This window comes from Lathamus discolor, chromosome Z (genome assembly GCF_037157495.1).
Source record: "Lathamus discolor isolate bLatDis1 chromosome Z, bLatDis1.hap1, whole genome shotgun sequence".
Taxonomy (NCBI): Eukaryota; Metazoa; Chordata; class Aves; order Psittaciformes; family Psittacidae; genus Lathamus; species Lathamus discolor.
Window position 1 is genome coordinate 59633268 of NC_088909.1, and position 18230 is coordinate 59651497.

Here is an 18230-nt window from a genome sequence, read left to right on the forward strand (position 1 = left end):
TGCGGGCGGACTGAGCAAGGCTCGGCCAAGTATTTTCACCCCGACGCCAGCGGCCATCCTGCTCCAGCCGAGACAACACCGGTACAACCCTGCAAGGCGGGAGCCGGGGCACAAAAGCCTCCTCCGGGGCTTTCAGACCCGCCGCGGACCTGCCGCGCCCGCGCCGCTGCCGCCGCGCTCAGCACCGCGGACAGCGCCCCGCTGGGTACGTGTGGGCAGCGGCTTCCGCGAGGCTCCCGCCGGGGCCGGGGCCGGGACCCACCGCCCCGGGACCGGCAGACACGGCCCTCCGGCGGGCGGCACAACGTGGGCACGGGCACGGGCACAGGCACACACCACACGCACACACACCGCGGCGTCGCCGTCACTCACCACATCCCCCGCAGGGCGCCCCGACACCGCCGCCGCCGCCGCCCGCCGCCCCGGGCGCCGCGGACGCCCCCCGCAGCGAGGCGGCGGTGGCGCCGGGCGGCCGCGGCTCCATGCGGAGGGCAGCGGCGGCGGCTCGCCTCCCCCCGGCCGCCCCGCGGAAGCCGCCGCCGCCGCCGCGCACAGCCGAAGCGGGAGGGCGGGGAACCACGGCCGCATGGTGCTGCCCGCCGCCCCGCCCGCCGCCCGCCCCCTGCGCACCGCACCGCCCCTCGCGCCCGCCCTCCCGGGCAGACCGGCCGCCGAGCCCGGGCCGCCGGGGCAGCCGGCAGACCGGCTGAAGCGGGCGCCCCCGGCCCTCCCGGCTCACCAGGGCGGCGTCAGCGTCCGAGCGGAGAAAAAACACCAGTGCCAGACCCGGTTTAAGTTCGTGATCCCAAAAGGGAACGAAAGACATAAAAGAGGTCAAGTACCGCAATCGGACCGTTTGTTTATTACAAATTCCAAAAAGACAGATACTGTAAAAAAGGGAAATTGTTGTATTAAAGGGCACAGCGATAGGACAGATTGGAAAAAAGGTAGAAAATGAAGCAAGAATTCGGGGTGCAGAGAGAGAGAGAGAGCGACACCACCGTACATCCGCTTTGTCCCGGCGATCCGTTGTCGTCGTCGTTGGTGCTAGGAGCTCTTTAGGGCTCGTAGTCGGTACCGGAGCAGAGTGTCCCCCAAGAGTCCGTCGGAGGTGGGTGTCCTCGTGGAGGCGTCCTTCTGGAGTCCCCTTGAAGGTACCCCACGGAGTGTCTCTCCTGGAGTTGCCCTCGTGGCGATGTCTCCTGGAGGGTGTCCCTTAGGGTCTGTAGTAGCCATCGGTGGAGAGTGTCCTCACGGAAGTGTCCTTCCGGAGTCATCCTCATGGCCATGGCTCCCTGGAGATGTCCCTCTTGGTGATTACCTTTTCCCCTTTTGTAAAGACTTGGGGGGTACCTCTGCTCTTCATGTCACGAATTACACGTTCCTGGTGGACCAGTTTCCCTGGTCTTGCAGCCAGCTGTTTGACACACAGGTGCCTGCAGCAGTTGTTGTGATAATAGCTCACACTAATCCTCAAAGTAATGGACTGAAGAGTCTTATCTCAGCTCTTTCCCACTCATCCCTCAGGCAATGGATGGTGGAGTCCCAGTTCAGCTCCTCACACCCTTCTCCCAGGCAATGGATGTTGGAGTCTTATCTCAATTCGTCCAACCCATCTCTGAGACAAAAGATAGGTGGATTTCCATCTCAGCTTCTCAGACCAATCTTTGAGACAATAGACAGTGGAGTCTGATTTGAGATCAGTCTCACACAGGCAGTGAGCAGGGATGTCATCCCTTCGCCAGCTATTCTGTTTCTTTCCCCCGAGTTCTCCCTCCTCTGTTGCCTGCCACACACATTGCATGCTCCTTTCCTAAATCAAAGTGGGTAGTGTTGCTCATGGGTGGCCTGCAATAACTGGAGGTAGTTCACATGCTTCCTAACAAGTTCCTTACCAAGAAACCCCCTGCTGAGCCTGCACTGTGCTTGCTTAATTGGGGTATAGACTTGAGCAAGTCTCTTGTACCACCCCCCACCTCCCCCCCATCACTTCTACGTGAAGCATACATAGGGTAAGATCTCCAGCCCCTGAACAGCTTTTAGTGTAAGGGGACATAGTAGGCAAACAGTAGTAAAAGCAAAGACAGAAAGATTCTGCCTTGGAAGAGCTTACAGAAGAACCCAGATTTCTCACTTTTAAATGACACTCCCCCACCCCCCACTCCCATCTACCGGTTGATAGATTCCTCCTTACTTCACAGTTGGGCCAACCTGAGGTATTGACTAGTTTCTCTGGGCCATGTCCAGTCAAGCTTGAAGCTGCCCAAGGGTGGAGAACCTGAAGACTTGCTCACCCCCCCTGCTTAAACACTGAGCGCACTCCCAGGGAAGAAAGATATCTTCCAGTCTCCTGTGAGTGCTCTAGATTGTAATAAGTATCTTCTCCCTTATATGCTCCTTCAAGAAGAGTCAGTCTCTGTTATCTCAGTGCCCTTCTGTGAAGGAGCTGATGACAGCCAGAAGAGCTCTTTTTCACTAAGTGCTTTCACCTTTTCCCAAGCTGAACAGAAGCTTTTTTATTTCTGCTCTTCTGCTATATGCCATCTGCATGCAGCCCCCTATGCATCTCAGTGGCCTCCACTGGTCTTGCTCCATGGGGTCAGTGTCTGTCCTAAGATGACTTGGGAACTCAAACTGAACCTGGCATTTGCCAGTGCTGAACTCCAGGGGGTTCCTATCAGCCGATTTCTCTGGTTCGTCAGAAGAGCAGCCCTCTTCTCCAGCATACCCACCATTGCACTCAGTCTGGGACCCTATGAAAACTTGCTAAGAGTACATTCTGTCCCATCATCTAGGTCACTGGTAAACATTACCTGGTCTTGGTTTCAGCATCAGTATTTCAGAGAGATATTACTAGTAACCAGTCAAAACCTACAATTTGCATTGCTGATTAAAACACTTTGAACGCCAAGCTCTAGCCAATTTTCCATGGATCTTCTAGTCCACCTATCCAGGACACATCTTTTCCATATCTCTACCCACCTGCCAGTTTCTACTTTATTTAAAGGCAAATCTAAAAATTACAGTGCAAGTGGACAGCTTTGATAAATGACACACTATTATCAGGTACATGGGTATCTGAACTCCGCATGCAATAAGTAACCTCCTACATCTTCCCCAGTATATGCATTTCAGCATCAGGCTCCTGAATGAATCGTTAGCAATGAATAAGAAGGGGAAAAAAACCAAAAAATAATTTAAAAAAAAATTTTGCAGAGAATACTGATTACTTCAATGCATCCTTAATTTGAGCATTGCCTAACAAAGAGGTCTGATTTTCACTGAAATCTGTGATTGGAGCTCAGATATTTCTAGACATCACAGCTTGCTGATAATTTTTGGTTTTCTGAAAAGTGATGCCTGGAAAACTTCCCTTTCTGTCGTGTGGTTTGTCCATCAGCAAGCAGGCCACCCTAACTGATCACAGTCCAATGACCTGTGATCCACCCTCGCTGTACTCCTTGATTTTAATAACCAGTCTGCTCCAAGTTCCCATGTTTCTTCCACTCATTTTAATAATGGAACTAGATTTTATTCTTTAAAATACTGAACAACCTAGTCGGAAGTGACCCCTTTGTGTAAGAAAATGCTCCCACATATATTTATTTGCTTTGTTCACATGAATCTGACTTTCAAAAATTAAATTAAAACAAATTTCTCTCCTTAATGCCAACATGAGTTTTCTAATTCAATCCAGAGCATCACTAAGCTTGCATTACAGCCACCATCTAAGTAATTACTATCCTGGGGAAAAGTCTCAATTTAGGAAACCATTTCAGTACATGCTTATGGTTAAACATGCGCTTAAACCTACACTTATTCAACAGAGCACCGCAGCCTGTACTTGAGCATGGGCTTAGATGTCTTGCTGAGTCAGGGCTTTAGTCTGGAGCAAAAAAAGCAAACCTACAGTTGATCTTGCAGGCATAGTTAACAAAAACACCCAGGAAGAATTACAAAAGAGTAGTTCCTTTTGTAACATGGTTACAAAGCTATTTATAGTGAACTCAATGCCCCCAGCACATCTGTGTAGTAAGAAGTATGGATCACATAAGTGGATATTTCTATGGCTTTTACAAAATTCCCACATAGATTCATGCAGATGGCAAAATCAAAGCAAATGATCCATAGAACTTCCCAGGCTTCAATACATACACTTTTCACTCTCTGGTTGACAAGGAAGCCACAGCTTTTGTGTCAGCTTTAATGGTACAACTCAGCAAGCCATTTGCTTGATTAGCAGTAGTGAGCAGATAACAACAAACAGGTCCTGACAAAGCCTCTTGCATCTCAAGGGTTTTGTGAACAGTTGTCAAGACTTCTGCATTATTAAATAGCTCTACACTTGTATGCTCAGCACAAGTCTGAAACTTCAAAGCTCTTGTGTAACTCAGGTAAGTGTGTGCTGACAACATGGATCAGACAAACTCCAGAAAAAAGAATGCATCGAACTACTGACATACTTCCCTTTCTAAATATCAGGCCTGCTACAGAGAGCAATGTCTGTGTTTTATGGTGCTTTTTAAGCAGGTTCTTTGCAAGTCATGGTAGCTGTCACCAAAGGGTACCCGGTCCCCCTCACAACAAGCTGTATCAACGTGGGCATATTGCAGGACTTTCTTTCTGCCCTTTTGTAGGCTCTAGGGACAACACACATATGAGCTACACGGAAAGAGCAGAAGCTGAGCAGATGCTCACTGTCTCTGCCTGTGAACCTGTGTTTGGTGGTGGTAGGTCTGGATAGGCTGCTGCAGCAGCTGCAATGGGAATTTTCACCATGCTGTATCCCAGCTCAGAGAAGCTGCCTAGCCCTTGTGCATGGCTGCTTTGAGTCTGAGGAGGAAACTTTCATTCTTACAGATGCTCAGTGTCTGGAAGAATTGAACCACCATCCTATTCAGCATTCTTCAGGCCAAAACTGTCCTATTCTCCTCATTAGCAGACCTAGAAAATATATATGTCCCTAAGATATGAGTTATTTGTGTCTTTTGGTAATGACTATGTACTCACTTCCATCTCCATCAGCTTATTTGGCTCTCTGTGATGTTTTAATTTGATGGTATTCAGAAGCAGGAATACTTTACACTTATAAACAAAAAAGCTGAGGCCTAGTTTCAGTAATGTGTGATTAATGATGGGCAACTTTGGGAGCTGAAATATCTCTCTAAGGATATCAAGGGATATTTCGACAAAACTCCAGGTTGGCTTCTCTTCAGTTGCTTTCAGGGAAGTGAAGCAGACACAACAGTTACCAATTACAGCAAAGATTAAAAGCAGCACTTCTTTAGGTTACAGGAGAAAGCGGCCTTTCTCCTTATAGAAGAAAGTGTGTAGGGTCCCTCTACAGCACACATATGCCATGCTTTTATTGTTTTAGGTGAGAATACAAAAGTAAACAGAGCAGTTTATACACATGGGAAAAAGCGGGGAAGAACACACAACAAAAAGGCCAAGTGAAAAAAAAAAAAAGCAGCATCCTAAAGAAAAATGGGTACTCACACAATGTTGCACCAAGCCACAGTGGTACAGAGTGATGAAAGTGAATTCTGCATTTTGAACTCTTCTCCTGCAACAGAATCATAGAATCAAGTCGGTTGGAAAAGACCTTTAAGATCATCAAGTCCAAGCATTACCCCAGGACTGCCAAGGCCACCACTAAACCATGTCACTGTGGGCCCCATCTACACAGTTTCTGAACACTTCCAGGGATGGTGATTCCACCACTGCCCTGGGCAGCCTGTTCCAATGCCTGAGCACCCTCTCTGAGAAGAAATTGTTCCTAATATCCAATGGTCAAGAAGGACCTACTCTTCATGAACCCATGCTGACTAGGCCTGATCCTGGAACCAAATCCATCATGTCAGTCACCCCACTAGCTGGCACTTAGTCCGTGCAGCACAGATGCACTGGGGATAGAGGGTGAGACTCTGCTGTTAGTTAGGGAAGAATTTAATAAGAAGGTAGGACAGATTGCAGTGGCCAGGCAACAGGCTTAGTCAGACTGACATACTGCAATGTACTGACCAGTCTCGGCTTCCACACAACCATATCTTTTTACAACACTTTCTGTCTCCATCCCCCCACTTCTTCCTGCCTGATTCCTGTCCCATGCACATTTCCTCAGTAGCTGGCACAGTCCCACCAACCCCTCCAGCATCCTTCACCTCTGTTTTACATCCTTATCAGTTGCAAAGCCCCAGTTTGCCTGAACTTTCTTGATAGCCCATGAGTTACTGTGATTGACCAGACTTGTTTCTCGTCTTTGTCACCAGTACATTTCTCTGCCAAGTTTGTGTCCCAGCATGTCTTGTTCATAGCTTCTCTCTTTTCCTTAGTATCCTATTTGTCAAGGTGTTTGACCAGGTAATCACTACAAAGGTTCTAACTCCAGACCTCTTACATCCTTCCAAGAACTTGTGCCTCCTTCTTTCTTAGTCCCTAACACAAATAAGATAAACTGAGGTATCATGGGAGGTGTTCCCCACTTGGACAGCAAGATTAGAAGGGAGTCAAATGTGGGAAAGGATTTGGGAGTGCAGCTTCCTGCAGATCCATCCTGAAAAAGCTTACATTAAGGATTATTGAAATGATCCAGTTCCATGAAAATTGTCAGAACAGTTCAACATGTATGCGCACACACACTTTATCACAAGTTTGCTATTTTATTTTTTCATTTTTGCCTTATCCAGAACAGGAATTCACATTTTTACTAAAAACAATAGCTTGAGTTTTCCAAATAGCTGCAGTTACTTTATTAAAAGGAGTAATGAGGCCTCTTAATTTTTCATTATGTCTTTGGGACTAAGCATGACATAAAAAAGGAAGAAACAGAGACAAAGAGTAAGAAGATAAAGACTATCCCTAAAGACAAAAAATCTAACCAAGAGTTTGTCTGAATGATTGTCTTAGCAGCAGCTTACACTGTGTGTTGTAGTCTGCATTCTTGCTTTTGAATTAATTTGGAATGTTTATAGGAGCTTTCGAAAACATTGATTTCCTGCAGTACCTTCTAAGAAAAATATCCAGCAGGCTGAGCTTCATTAGAACTACTTCCAAAAGTGCCATATAATGAAGATATTTACAGAAAACTTACTTAAAATGTCTTTGGACCTCATTGTGAAGAACAGAAAAGCAGTAACAGGTATAAAATAAATGATATGCTCGCAGCACAGAACCACATTTATAACCTTCTTCAGCAGGCTGCATTAGGCCTGTTCCAAAAACACTAACAAGAATTTTGCTTCAGGTTTGGTCTGTTTTTTTTTCCCCAGGGGCTATGTGTACTAGTTTTGCCAAAGGCAAAGTTAACATAATGTTGGTTGATAGCATGTGATAGTGGCTTTGTTTTGCCACAACAGTTAGTCTGACTTAGTATTATCTTTATGATGGCAGCATAAATGTTTACAAATACGGCATTAGAAGACATGTGATGACCCTGTTGATGTGCTCGTGGCCTTTCATCTCCCTCTGGTGGCCCGATTGCAGGACACCGTCTGGCTGCCGACCATCTGAGCCGGCAGAGCCAGCCTGCCTGCTCAGCCAGCCCCGCGCTGTGCATTGAGAAACACTAAGGGTACAGCCCAGTGGTGGTAACTTCATAGAATCGCAGAATCATGGAACCAAGTAGGTTGGAAAATACCTTTAAGATTATCAGGTCCAACCTCTACCCCAGGACTGGCAAGTTCACCGCTAAACAGTGTCACTGAGGGTTTCATCTCAGGCATCCTGGAAAGTGTTGGCACTTGAGGATTTTCGCTGCTTGGAGCTGCATGGCTTGGGTGAGGTCCCTTCCATAACAGCCAGCATCCTCATGCCTGCGTATTACCATGACCCCTCTAGAAGCCAAGGGAAAAAAGTCCCATGAGTCTCTGTCTCAAAAATTGTTCACTGTAGAGCCTCATCACAAGAATTATTCCTTGCCTTGGCAAAAATGCCTTATTTGCTTTGTCCAAGTTTCAAGGGCTGCTAGACTAAGAAAAAGAAAATGTAACTCTGGGAACCATTTCTCCTTAGCATATTAATTGTGTTTCCTTTCCTATAGCAGACAGAGAAAAGTGCTTTTCATGTACAGTATTTTATCCTACTGACAGGAACAACCTGATAGCATTTTTATTTTTGCGAGAAAAACAGACATGTTGTTGAGAGCTGCAGTGAAACAACTGCTCAGTGGTGAGAATCTAAACATATCTCCACCTTTCCTGTATACTGATGCCTCTGTAAGAATACTGTGCTGCAGAAATGCAGTTTACAAATTACCTGTTCGATTTTTGAAGTCTCACAACACTTTGGATCCGTTCACCACTTTGTAGAGGGGTTGAAGAACAGGCAAACATAGAAACTCCTGCTCATTTCAAGTCTGAGTCTGAACGTGATATCAGGCTACAATCAGACAGGTCCAGCCTCATATTCACAAGTGCTGGTCCTAATGGGGGTCTTCAGCCACTGATATCTGGACCTGTAGTGGCAGGACAAAGGGCAATATATTTAAACTGACAGAGGTGATATTTAGATTAGATATAAGGAAGAAATCTTTTACCGTGAGAATGGTGAGGCACTGGCACAGGTTGCCCAGAGAACTTGGGGATGCCCCATTCCTGGCAGTGTTCAAGGCCAAGCTGGATGGAGCTTTGAGCAACCTGGTCTAGTGGAAGGTATCCCTGTCCAGCACATGGAGGTTGGAATTAGATGATCTTTAAAGCCCCTTCTAACGCAAACCCTTCTATAATTCTATGATCTTCTAAAGGTGGACTTCAGGATTCAGTGTATTTTGGAGTGGCACTAAAATAAAAAAATACTTTTCTCATTAATTTTGCTAGAGATTGAACCCATGTACCTCAACAAACAATGAGCACAAGAGACTGCAAAAAGACCCGCCTTCTCAAATTATGACAACAGTAAATATTTTCTTCTCTCTGTGCAACTCACTTCAGCTAGAATTGTTCTCTTTGTTTATTTCCCAGTGGGAAGAGGAAAAGTGTAGCTTCACAGCTTTAACTCATTCTCGGGAGCTGCTCATGTATTATATGTTGTTAGTGCTGAATCGAACTTTGACAAGGTGGATGACCCCTTAAACAAAAATAAAAGTCTTTGGTAGCTGTCAAATTTACTTTGATTTCTCAGTGAGTATCTTCAGCAAGAGGAAAGGCAGAAAGAAGAAGACGCTTCTAAGAAAAACAAGTAATTTCCTACCAGTTTCAGCAAGAGCCAGCAAATTTCCTGTGACTAGGCAACAGAAAAAGAAATAAAGGAACTCAATTTGGGTTATTAGGAAACTAAGGGGGCAATTGAAAAGGGCAACCTGTCATGCTTGTTCCTATTTTGGCTATAAAACAGTTGCAGGAAACAAAAAATGGATCTTTTCACCTGAATATGATATGTAAGTGTTTACATTTGGAGAAAATCTGTCCTATTTACTTGTGTTTAAAACAGTTTATACAAGGTAATTCTCTATTTCTGCTTTCTTAGAGGCACAACTAAAAATTTTTAGTCTCAGCTAATTCCATTACTTGACTTGCACAAAAAAAGAAAGATAAACAGCACAACGATATTTTTCCCAGACTGAAAGACCTTTTTTGAATACAGGCCTAGAGGTATGAACATATGTTGGAAGATGAGTGTAATAATAATGGTAAGAGAGCCATAACTGCTTTATTAGCCTGCTACATGAATCAGCTATTTAATAACTGGAAAGCACTTTTAGACTTTAAAAAGTACAAACGATTCTGATTTGTGTTCTCTTTTCGTATGTGCTCTCTTATTGTCTATGAAAGAAGACTAACTCACATTCTCAAACAGTACAAGAATGTCTGTCTAAGAAAAACACACAATAATGTAAACAGATTTTTCATACCAGTATGCGAAAGTGGCACATAATCAAAACTTGACTGCATTTGTACTATATAATAAAATTATACATAAATTAATGTTTTGGGTTTTTTTTAATAGGCTAGCTAAAGGGCTATGCAGTAACAAAAGACAAGTCTTTACTTAACAGAAGTCCACGCAAAGGAAATCAGTTGAAATGTTGTGCTTCTTTAGCAGGTCTTAGTGTAGCATGATATCTCGTGGTCTACTTAAGGTCAAACAGTCCTACTGAAGTGAAAAAGGTACACACCTAAATGCATTAACCACTTTGCTGGGCCTGGAAGGGAGAAAGTGGGCAGCTGCCATCAATACCTCCCTGCACATAGAACTCTCCCTTGGTCCTTGAGATGTGGTGGGTGGGCTAAGCCAGCCCAGCCTGGAACAACAGTGGAACACTGTCTTCTTTGTATCTTCCTTTGTGCTCCCATGGTGGTCACAGGAATATCAGTGGCGAAGAGTAGGGAACAGCATTGAACTGCGGGTTCAAATTCAGACACTCCTGCAACAAGATGAAGCAAGAGAAAAGACAAAGAAAGGACATGGGATAAGCAAGTTAATACTGCTGCTTTTTCTTTTTCTTTTTCTTTTTTTTTTTTTTTTTTTTTTTCGAATGAGAAAGATGTGTGAAAAAGTAACAGCTTTTAGACAAAGGTGAGATGAGTGGGTAGGGAAGCATGTATTTCCACGTTCTTGAAGAACTGTTCTTTTACAGTAGCTAGTGAAAGGAAAACTGTGCAAGGCTGTAAAACTACCTTGGCAACATGCCTTCAAACCAATGTGGGTTTTTCTGAATTCAATGGTCAGCTTGCACCGCACACCAGACTTAGAGCTTTACCACACTGCAGATCTACCCTGTAGCTACGCTGCACTGACCATCAATCTCCATCAGTTTTAAGGGTACCAATGCTGTGTGCTCTGAAGTGACAGCAAGCGGTAGTTTCCTTCCTCCATATACTGCATCCACTTGGGGTGGAGTTCATTTTCTTCATGCAGCACAAACAGTGCTGTGTGTTAGATTTATGATGAAAATAGAGTTCATAGCAAAAACACCAATGTTTTAGCTGTTTCTGGATAGCTCTTGCTCATTGTCTCTGTTTCTCACTCTGCCTTCCCTCAGCAAGGTGTCTACGGAGGGGCCAGGGCTAGGACTAGGGTTCAGCTAGGACTGCTGACCCAAACTGATAAAAGAGATATTCCATACCACATATCACCATGCTCAACAATAAAACTGGGTGAGGGGAGTTTTGTCCTAAGTAGCCATTAACTTGAAGACCAGATGGGCATCAGTCTGCTGGTGGGAGGTGGTAAATGATTGCCTTTGCAACACTTGCTTTTTTCCTATTTTTTTTTTTCCCTTACTTACTAAACCATCTTTATCTTGACCCATAATTACTTCTCATCCTCACCCCCACACACACGTATTTTCCCTCCTGATCCTCTCTCCATCTCTCTGGGAGGCTGAATTCAGTGCGTGACTGGGAGGGAGCTTAGCTCTGGCTGAGATCAAACGACCACACCACAGAAACAGGTCAAGTTCAGCAGATCTCTTTTTTTATTTTCTTGTCCAGGTGGGTGCTTGGAGAGAAATTGCATTGTATTCACTCTTTTATTCTTGCACGAAAAGTATGCTATAGCCATGCCTACTCTTCCAGCTGACGGGACCCATCTTCAGTCAGGTCATAAAGGGCATCTTCATCTCCCCCTGCTGTAACAAGTCTTCCACCAGGTCCCTTCCTGGCTAGAACTTTCAAAAAGCTTCACCACACTTGTCATCACAGCAAGCATTGTAGCTGTTCAATGGGACCAGCCTGCAAGTGTCACCCAGATCCCAAAACATTTCTCCTTGGCAGATAAATGCAGCCACAAGACAACTTTTAAGACAAACAGCAAGCACACTCAGTGGAACAACTCACCTGCTTTCTTCATTTCCAGCACTCCACTGAGAGGTATGGAGGTTTTAAAGAGAAAATCAGGCTTTCTAAGCATCCTTATTAAGCCAAGTTGACTTTCAGAAATAATTTCACTACAGCTGCCACAGAGCTAGTCTGCAGAGGTCATGTCCTGCTAGATTTGGAAAACCTAATTCATAAAGTGATAATTATAATTCTATTTACTTCAACCAGAAATCTCTTCTCCCATGGAAACAGCAGCAAGAAAGCTATACATAATAAAATGCAGCATTTAGATAAAAGTCTCTAACATTAATCATACATCATCATGATGTGTTCAAGTATACTTCAGCTAATCTCCTGTGCAGTGTTGTTTTGTCCTTTAATATTATGAACAAGTAAAGTGCTTCCCTAACAAGAGACAATTTACCAGTAAAGCAATTGCTTTGAAAGTGTTCTTTCTGACCAAGATTGTTGTGTCTACCTTCTCCCACACCATTTTGGCTGCTTTTATTTTCTGACCTGACACAAAAGATTGGTGTTCAGTCAGCGGGTTTATTGGTGGGAGTGAACTGACATGACAGACTTTCTGTGTAGATGAGAGACAGGACCTAGAATACTTACTCTGATCCTGTGCATCACATGGAGCTAAGAGTGTCGCCAGTTTCTGCAAATATATACATGTCCCTGAGATGACAAGCTATGGGGCAGAGGTCTGGCTGCATTAAAGTTTCATGTGCCTCCATCAAGCACTCCAGGGGTCCACCCACTTGTTGGTGAATTGGGAAACAAGACGACTTTGGTCGATTACTGGTTCTATTTCTACAAGACACTGCTTGTTGCTAACTAACACTATCTGGGGGAAGAGAATCATAGAAACATAGAATGGTTTGGGTTGAAAAGGACAAAAAAGCTCTAGTTCCAACCCCCTGCCATGGGCAGGGACACTTCCCACCAGACCAAGTTGCTCAAAAAGCAGGATATTATCAAACTAATGCTTGTGTCCCAACATGCTTTAGCTGGAAGCTGCACCAAAAGCCTTTCTTTAGGAGATACAGGGGAAACTTTTCACTACATCGGTACACAATGGCAGGAGGAAGTGCAATGTATACACCCACACCACTGAGACATATAGAAGTTCCACAAGCACAGCAGAAGGGACACTTCAAGACTAAAGTAACACAGGAGAGCTTTAGGAATTCAAACATGATATGAGTGCATACAAAACAAAAAGAAATGCATGGATGTGGTGCTTAGGGAGACATGGTTTAGTGATGAATTTGACAATGTTAAGTTTATGGTTGGACTTGCTGACCTCGAAGATCTTTTCCATCCTAAATGATTCGATCCTTCTACGATTCTAAGAGAAAACAGCAAATGCAAACAATGCTTTGACCAAGCTTACCCAAAAAGGAAGAGAAACTCCTAAAGAAAGCAGAAGGAGGGTTGCCTCTTTGTACTAGGACACTTCGGTTAGTTCCAGGTAAGGTTGATGCCATAAGAGCTATCACTCCTGTTGCCCAAGCAACAGACATGACAGCTTAAGAATATCTGGAAGGTGAAGGCTGTGTGTGACATTTCTCCTCTCTCCCACAGATCTCACAGACTCACAGAGGTATAGCAGGAAAATAGCTGAAGAAAGCAAAGGACTCTCAAAGGACTCACAGAGGATGTACACTGCATTTCCTGGCACTGCTCTTGCCCAAACAGGTAAAAGAGGGCCTAAAAGACGTTGTTATTCAAAACAGGTCTTGAGATGCTTTTGAAAGACATATTGTTCGAAACTTAATTTTTTTACAAAGCACATCACCTTTCTTCCCCAGAAACCAGATGACTACTTCAAACCTGGTTGTTTTCTGATTATCCAAGTACAGCTCCTACGTATTAGACATATAACAATTTTTAAATTGACGTTTTATTTACTTGGTTGAAATGCATGCAAAGAATTAAACATTAATTTCCCTACGCAACCGAGTCTTAGCCTTTCTCCTGTGACAAAATTCATGACCTGGGTTTGAAAAGCGCTAGTGAGAGGCTTTCAGTTTTCAAGGAAGCTACCTGGATGCAAAAGCAGCGTGTTGGTTGTCAAGTCCATTTTAGAATCATAGAATCACTGAATGGTTTGGCTTGGAAGGGATCTTAAAGATCATCCAGTCCCAACCCCCCCTGCCACAGGCAGGGACACCTTCCGCTAGATCAGGTTGCTTAAGGCCCCGTCCAACCTGGCTTTGAACACTTCCAGGAATGGGGCATCCACAGCCTCTCTGTGCCTGTCTCACCTGTGCCACTGTCTCACCACACTCATAGTAAAGATTTTATTCCTGCTGTCTAATCTAAATCTCACTTCTGTCAGTTTAAAGCCATTCCTGCTTACCCTTTCACTAGATGCTCTTGTGAAAAGTCTCTCTCCATATTTCCTGTAGGCCCTCTTTAGGTACCGGAAGCTGCTCCAAGTTATCCTGGGAGCATTCGCTTCTCCAGGCTGAACAACGCCAACATTCTCAGCCTGTCTTCATATGAGAAGTGCTCCAGCCCACTGATCATCTTCGTGACCATCTCTGGACTCGTTGAAGCAGGTCCACGTCCCTCTTGTATTGGGAACCCCGGACCAGAGTGCAGCTCTGAAACATCAAGAAACACTAAATTGTCCCGTTTCAAAGAAGGGCAGCAATTCATCATTTAGAACAACCACAGAGCAGACAGACTGGCAAGACTTGGTCACAAATGCTTGTTTCTCAGGAGACTTGCAGGGCCAAAACTGACTGAACAATGAAAGGTCTTTTTCCCCTCCAGCGTTTTAAGACTAACTTAAAATCTTGAGTTATATTTAGGTGCGACACTCGTTTAAGGCAGATCTTTTGAAAAAGGGATGATTAACCTTTTTAGATACTGGATGATCAATGTATCAAGCAGTACTAATGGAGAAAATGGCCAGATCATGTAGCAAAGCAGAACATTGGACACAAAAAGTATAATTTTCTGAGAGATGAAAGAGTTGGGTTTTTTCCAACTTTTGTTGGAGAGAGAGGACAAAGAATCTTATCTGAATGAGATGGAAGTTTTTGGCTTACATGAATTTCTTTCATTTTTAAAAAATACAAAGAGCGTATTGCAGATCTGACTTTCCAAAACCTCAGTCCCTTACATTAAATAGCTTCAGGAATTGGAAGTTTACATAATTTTAGTATATTCTGTATTGCACTAATGTCAAAAAATGCCATCGTCGGTTGATGTGCTAAATAGCTCTAAATTATTATTTGTAGAGACTGTCATTAGAAAGAAAGGAAGTTTCTCTGCTGCCATTAGTGACTGTAAAAGCATATGTCACAAAGCCTGAAATGATTGTGCAGGAACATAATTTCTCTGCCTAGGTTCCTCCTCCTCTCCCTACAATGAAGTCATGGGACTGTGACTCTATACCATAATCTCTCACATTCCACCAACAATAACCAGAACCAGTAACTCAGTATTAAATGTCAAAACTTCAGTACCCCTCCCATCCACCACCTATACCATTTCTGTGGACTTCCTCCAGCCACACTTGCATATCCACCAGGATATCAAGTTATTTCAAAACCTTTTAATTAGAACTGCAACGGCTGAACAGTTTCCCTCATCTTTAGTCTGGCTTCCTGAGGACATTCAGCCTTGTTTCATCCGTGTTCACTGACCTCTAGCAACTATGGGGCTTGTTGTAGTGAAAGGCTTTTGAAGGTTCCTTTCCTACCTCTTTTACCAAAATAATAATATGTTTATCTGAAAGATAGTTTATTAGTGCCCATGGCCATGGAAAAAATTTGCTATGTAGGTTAAGCCCTTGGATAAGAGAAGATAAAATCATAAAATCATTCAGGTTGGACAAGACCTTTAAGACTATCAAATCCAACCATTAACCTAATACTACTAAGTCCACTACTAAACCATGTCCCTAGGTACCATGGTCTACATGTCTTTTAAATACCTCCAGGGACTGTGGCTCAATCACTTCCCTGGGCAGCCTGTTCCAATGCTTGTTCACTCTCTCTGTGAAGAATTTTTTTCCTAATATCCAGTCTAGACCTCCCCTGGTGCAGCTTGAGGCCATTACCTCTTGTCCTATCTTTTGTTACTTGGGAGAAGAGTCTGACCCCCACCTCACTACAACCTCCTTTCAGGTAGTTGTAGAGAGTGAGAAGGTCCCCACCGAGCCTCTTTTTCTCCAAAAAAGTCCAGTTCCCTCAGCTGCTCTTCATAAGACTTGCTCTCTAGATCCTTCACTAGCTTCACTGCTTTTCTTTGGACACACATGTCAATGTCTTACTTGTAGTGAGGGGCCCAAAACTGAACATGGTATTCGAGGTGTGCTCTCACCAGTGTCAGTACAAAGGGAGGCTTACTTCCTTCATCTGGCCACACTATTGCTGACACAGGCCAGGATGCTGTTGGCCTTCTTGGCTGCCTGGACACAAGCTGGCTTGTGTTCAGCTCCATCAACCAGCACCACCAGGTCCTTTTCCTCTAAGGAGATTTCCAGCCACTCTTCCCCAAGCCTAGCATTGCATGAAGTTGTTGTGGCCCAAGTGCAGGACCCAGCACTTTGTCTTAATAAATGTATATGTATTTGAGATAATGAACATAAATACCACCAGTTTTACAGAATGAGGAGCTCCAGGGGAAGCTTGTAAGTCCACAAAAACAGGGGTAGAACACCCCCCCCTTTAAAGACAGGCTGAGCTAGTTGGGGAAGCTGGAGAAGAGAAGGCTCTGAGGAGACCCCAGTGTAGCCTTTCAATACTTAAAGGGGGATTATAAGAAAGATGATGACAAACTGTTTTGCAGGTCCTGTTGTGATAGGAAAAAGGGTAGTGGTTTTAAACAAAAAAAGAGTACATTTAGACTAGATATAAGGAAGAAAGTTTTTACAATGAGGGTGGTGAAACACTGAAACACGTTGACCAGAGAAGTGGTAGATGCTCCATCCCTGGGAACATTCAAGGTTAAGTTGGATGGGTCTCTGAGAAATCTGATCTAGTTGAAAATGCTCCCCTCGTTGCAGACGGGTAGGACTAAATGACCTATAAAGGTCCTTTCCAACCCAAACTATTGTACAATGCTATTGATACTATCGGACATGAAGACACCACAAACTTGCCAATTTTTCACTGATACTAATGCAGCAACTTGGAATTCTTGCGGACCAAGGCTTCAAAACATGTTTCTGAAGTGTTGAAACATTTTCTTGGAGATGTTGAGAATAAGAACATACAGGGGAAAAAAGAAAACCTGTGAAATTCTCTCTTCTCTTGCCTGACCTACAGAGTAGACCCAGGTAGGGGGAGGTGGTATTGGCTCTTTGGCGAATTAGCCAACATAAGAGTCCCTCTAGCAGAAGGGAGCAATTAACAGTTATGACTGAGCAGTCCCTTACGGAAACGGAGCAGGAGAAAGGAAGTATGCATCACGAAGCATTGGGCTGCTCAGACAGGGGATGCAGGAACACATCTGGGGAGGGACAAAAACCAGCAATTCTTAACCCCTTAGTACCAAGTGGTTATCATGCAAGTGTACATTTGGTGTGGCATGTGATATGCTAAATATATTGTAAAAAGCTTGACTGTAAGCCAGCTACCTAAAGCTTTGCTGACATCTGGTGCTGAACAGAAAATGAGTATGAGTTTTTCTGTGCAACTAAATCCAAGTCTGAAGCAGTATCTTATGAGACAAAAGCTGTGTTTCTTCAGTCTGTTTCCCAAAGCAGCAATTTTCCACATAGCCTGCCTTGCATGCATGCATGTACAGAGAGTCTCAGTTCAGAGATATCCTCTTCAGGAATATTTGAAGTGAACAACAAGCTGGCAATTGTCATATATGAATCAGTGGGAACATCTAATTTTTGCCAAGATTTTAGTTCCTGATAGAGCATAGAGTTGATTTTGTAATTTAAGATTGCCTGACTTGGGATACATTTTGGGGCTTGCAATATCCTTATTGAGAGAACCGACTAAAACACAGAAAATATTTATGAATTTCATTTTCAAAATATGCTGTGCTGTAACCCCAGGGTACTTTAAAAAAGATTCTAAATTTGAGCAGGGAAGCTTCTGCAGGTCTCAAAGTCTATGACTTCTCTCCAAGTTTAGGATCTTTATTTTTTATTTTTTTATTAGATTTGTCTTCTTTACTGTGAAACCTTCCCTTGGCAACATCAAAAGGATTGCCCCAGCATTACCAATGCTCAGCATGCCTTTGTTTGTAATGCTGTGTTCTGTAAATAAAATGTAAAACAGAACACCCAATTCAGTGATGCATGGACTTAGTGTAGGAAACAACACAGCGGCACATGACAAGAATTGTTCATTACAGAGAATTTTTGTAAGCTTGGACCTATTCTTCAAGGGTTTAAAAGCAGTAAAGGTCTCTTCCTATCCTACTTCATCCCTTGCAAATAATCTATCATCAGTTTTATTGAGTAACATGACACATGATTTACCGGACAGA

At 43.9% G+C, this 18230-nt stretch overlaps 1 long non-coding RNA gene across 3 annotated transcripts in view; it reads right to left on the minus strand.

The window, feature by feature from the left end:
* Nucleotides 1-834: 834 nt before the first annotated feature.
* Nucleotides 835-18230, minus strand: part of LOC136004952 (uncharacterized) — a 61540-nt gene continuing 44144 nt past the window's right edge. For 2 of the 3 annotated variants that reach the window (XR_010608630.1, XR_010608628.1), the window contains 4 exons: nucleotides 8537-10363; nucleotides 8257-8455; nucleotides 5500-5566; nucleotides 835-1665 (listed from right to left, as the gene is read on the minus strand). This is a non-coding gene — a long non-coding RNA (uncharacterized LOC136004952). The remainder of the gene's footprint in view (nucleotides 1666-5499; nucleotides 5567-8256; nucleotides 8456-8536; nucleotides 10364-18230) is intronic. The other variant, XR_010608629.1, reaches the window with a different exon arrangement.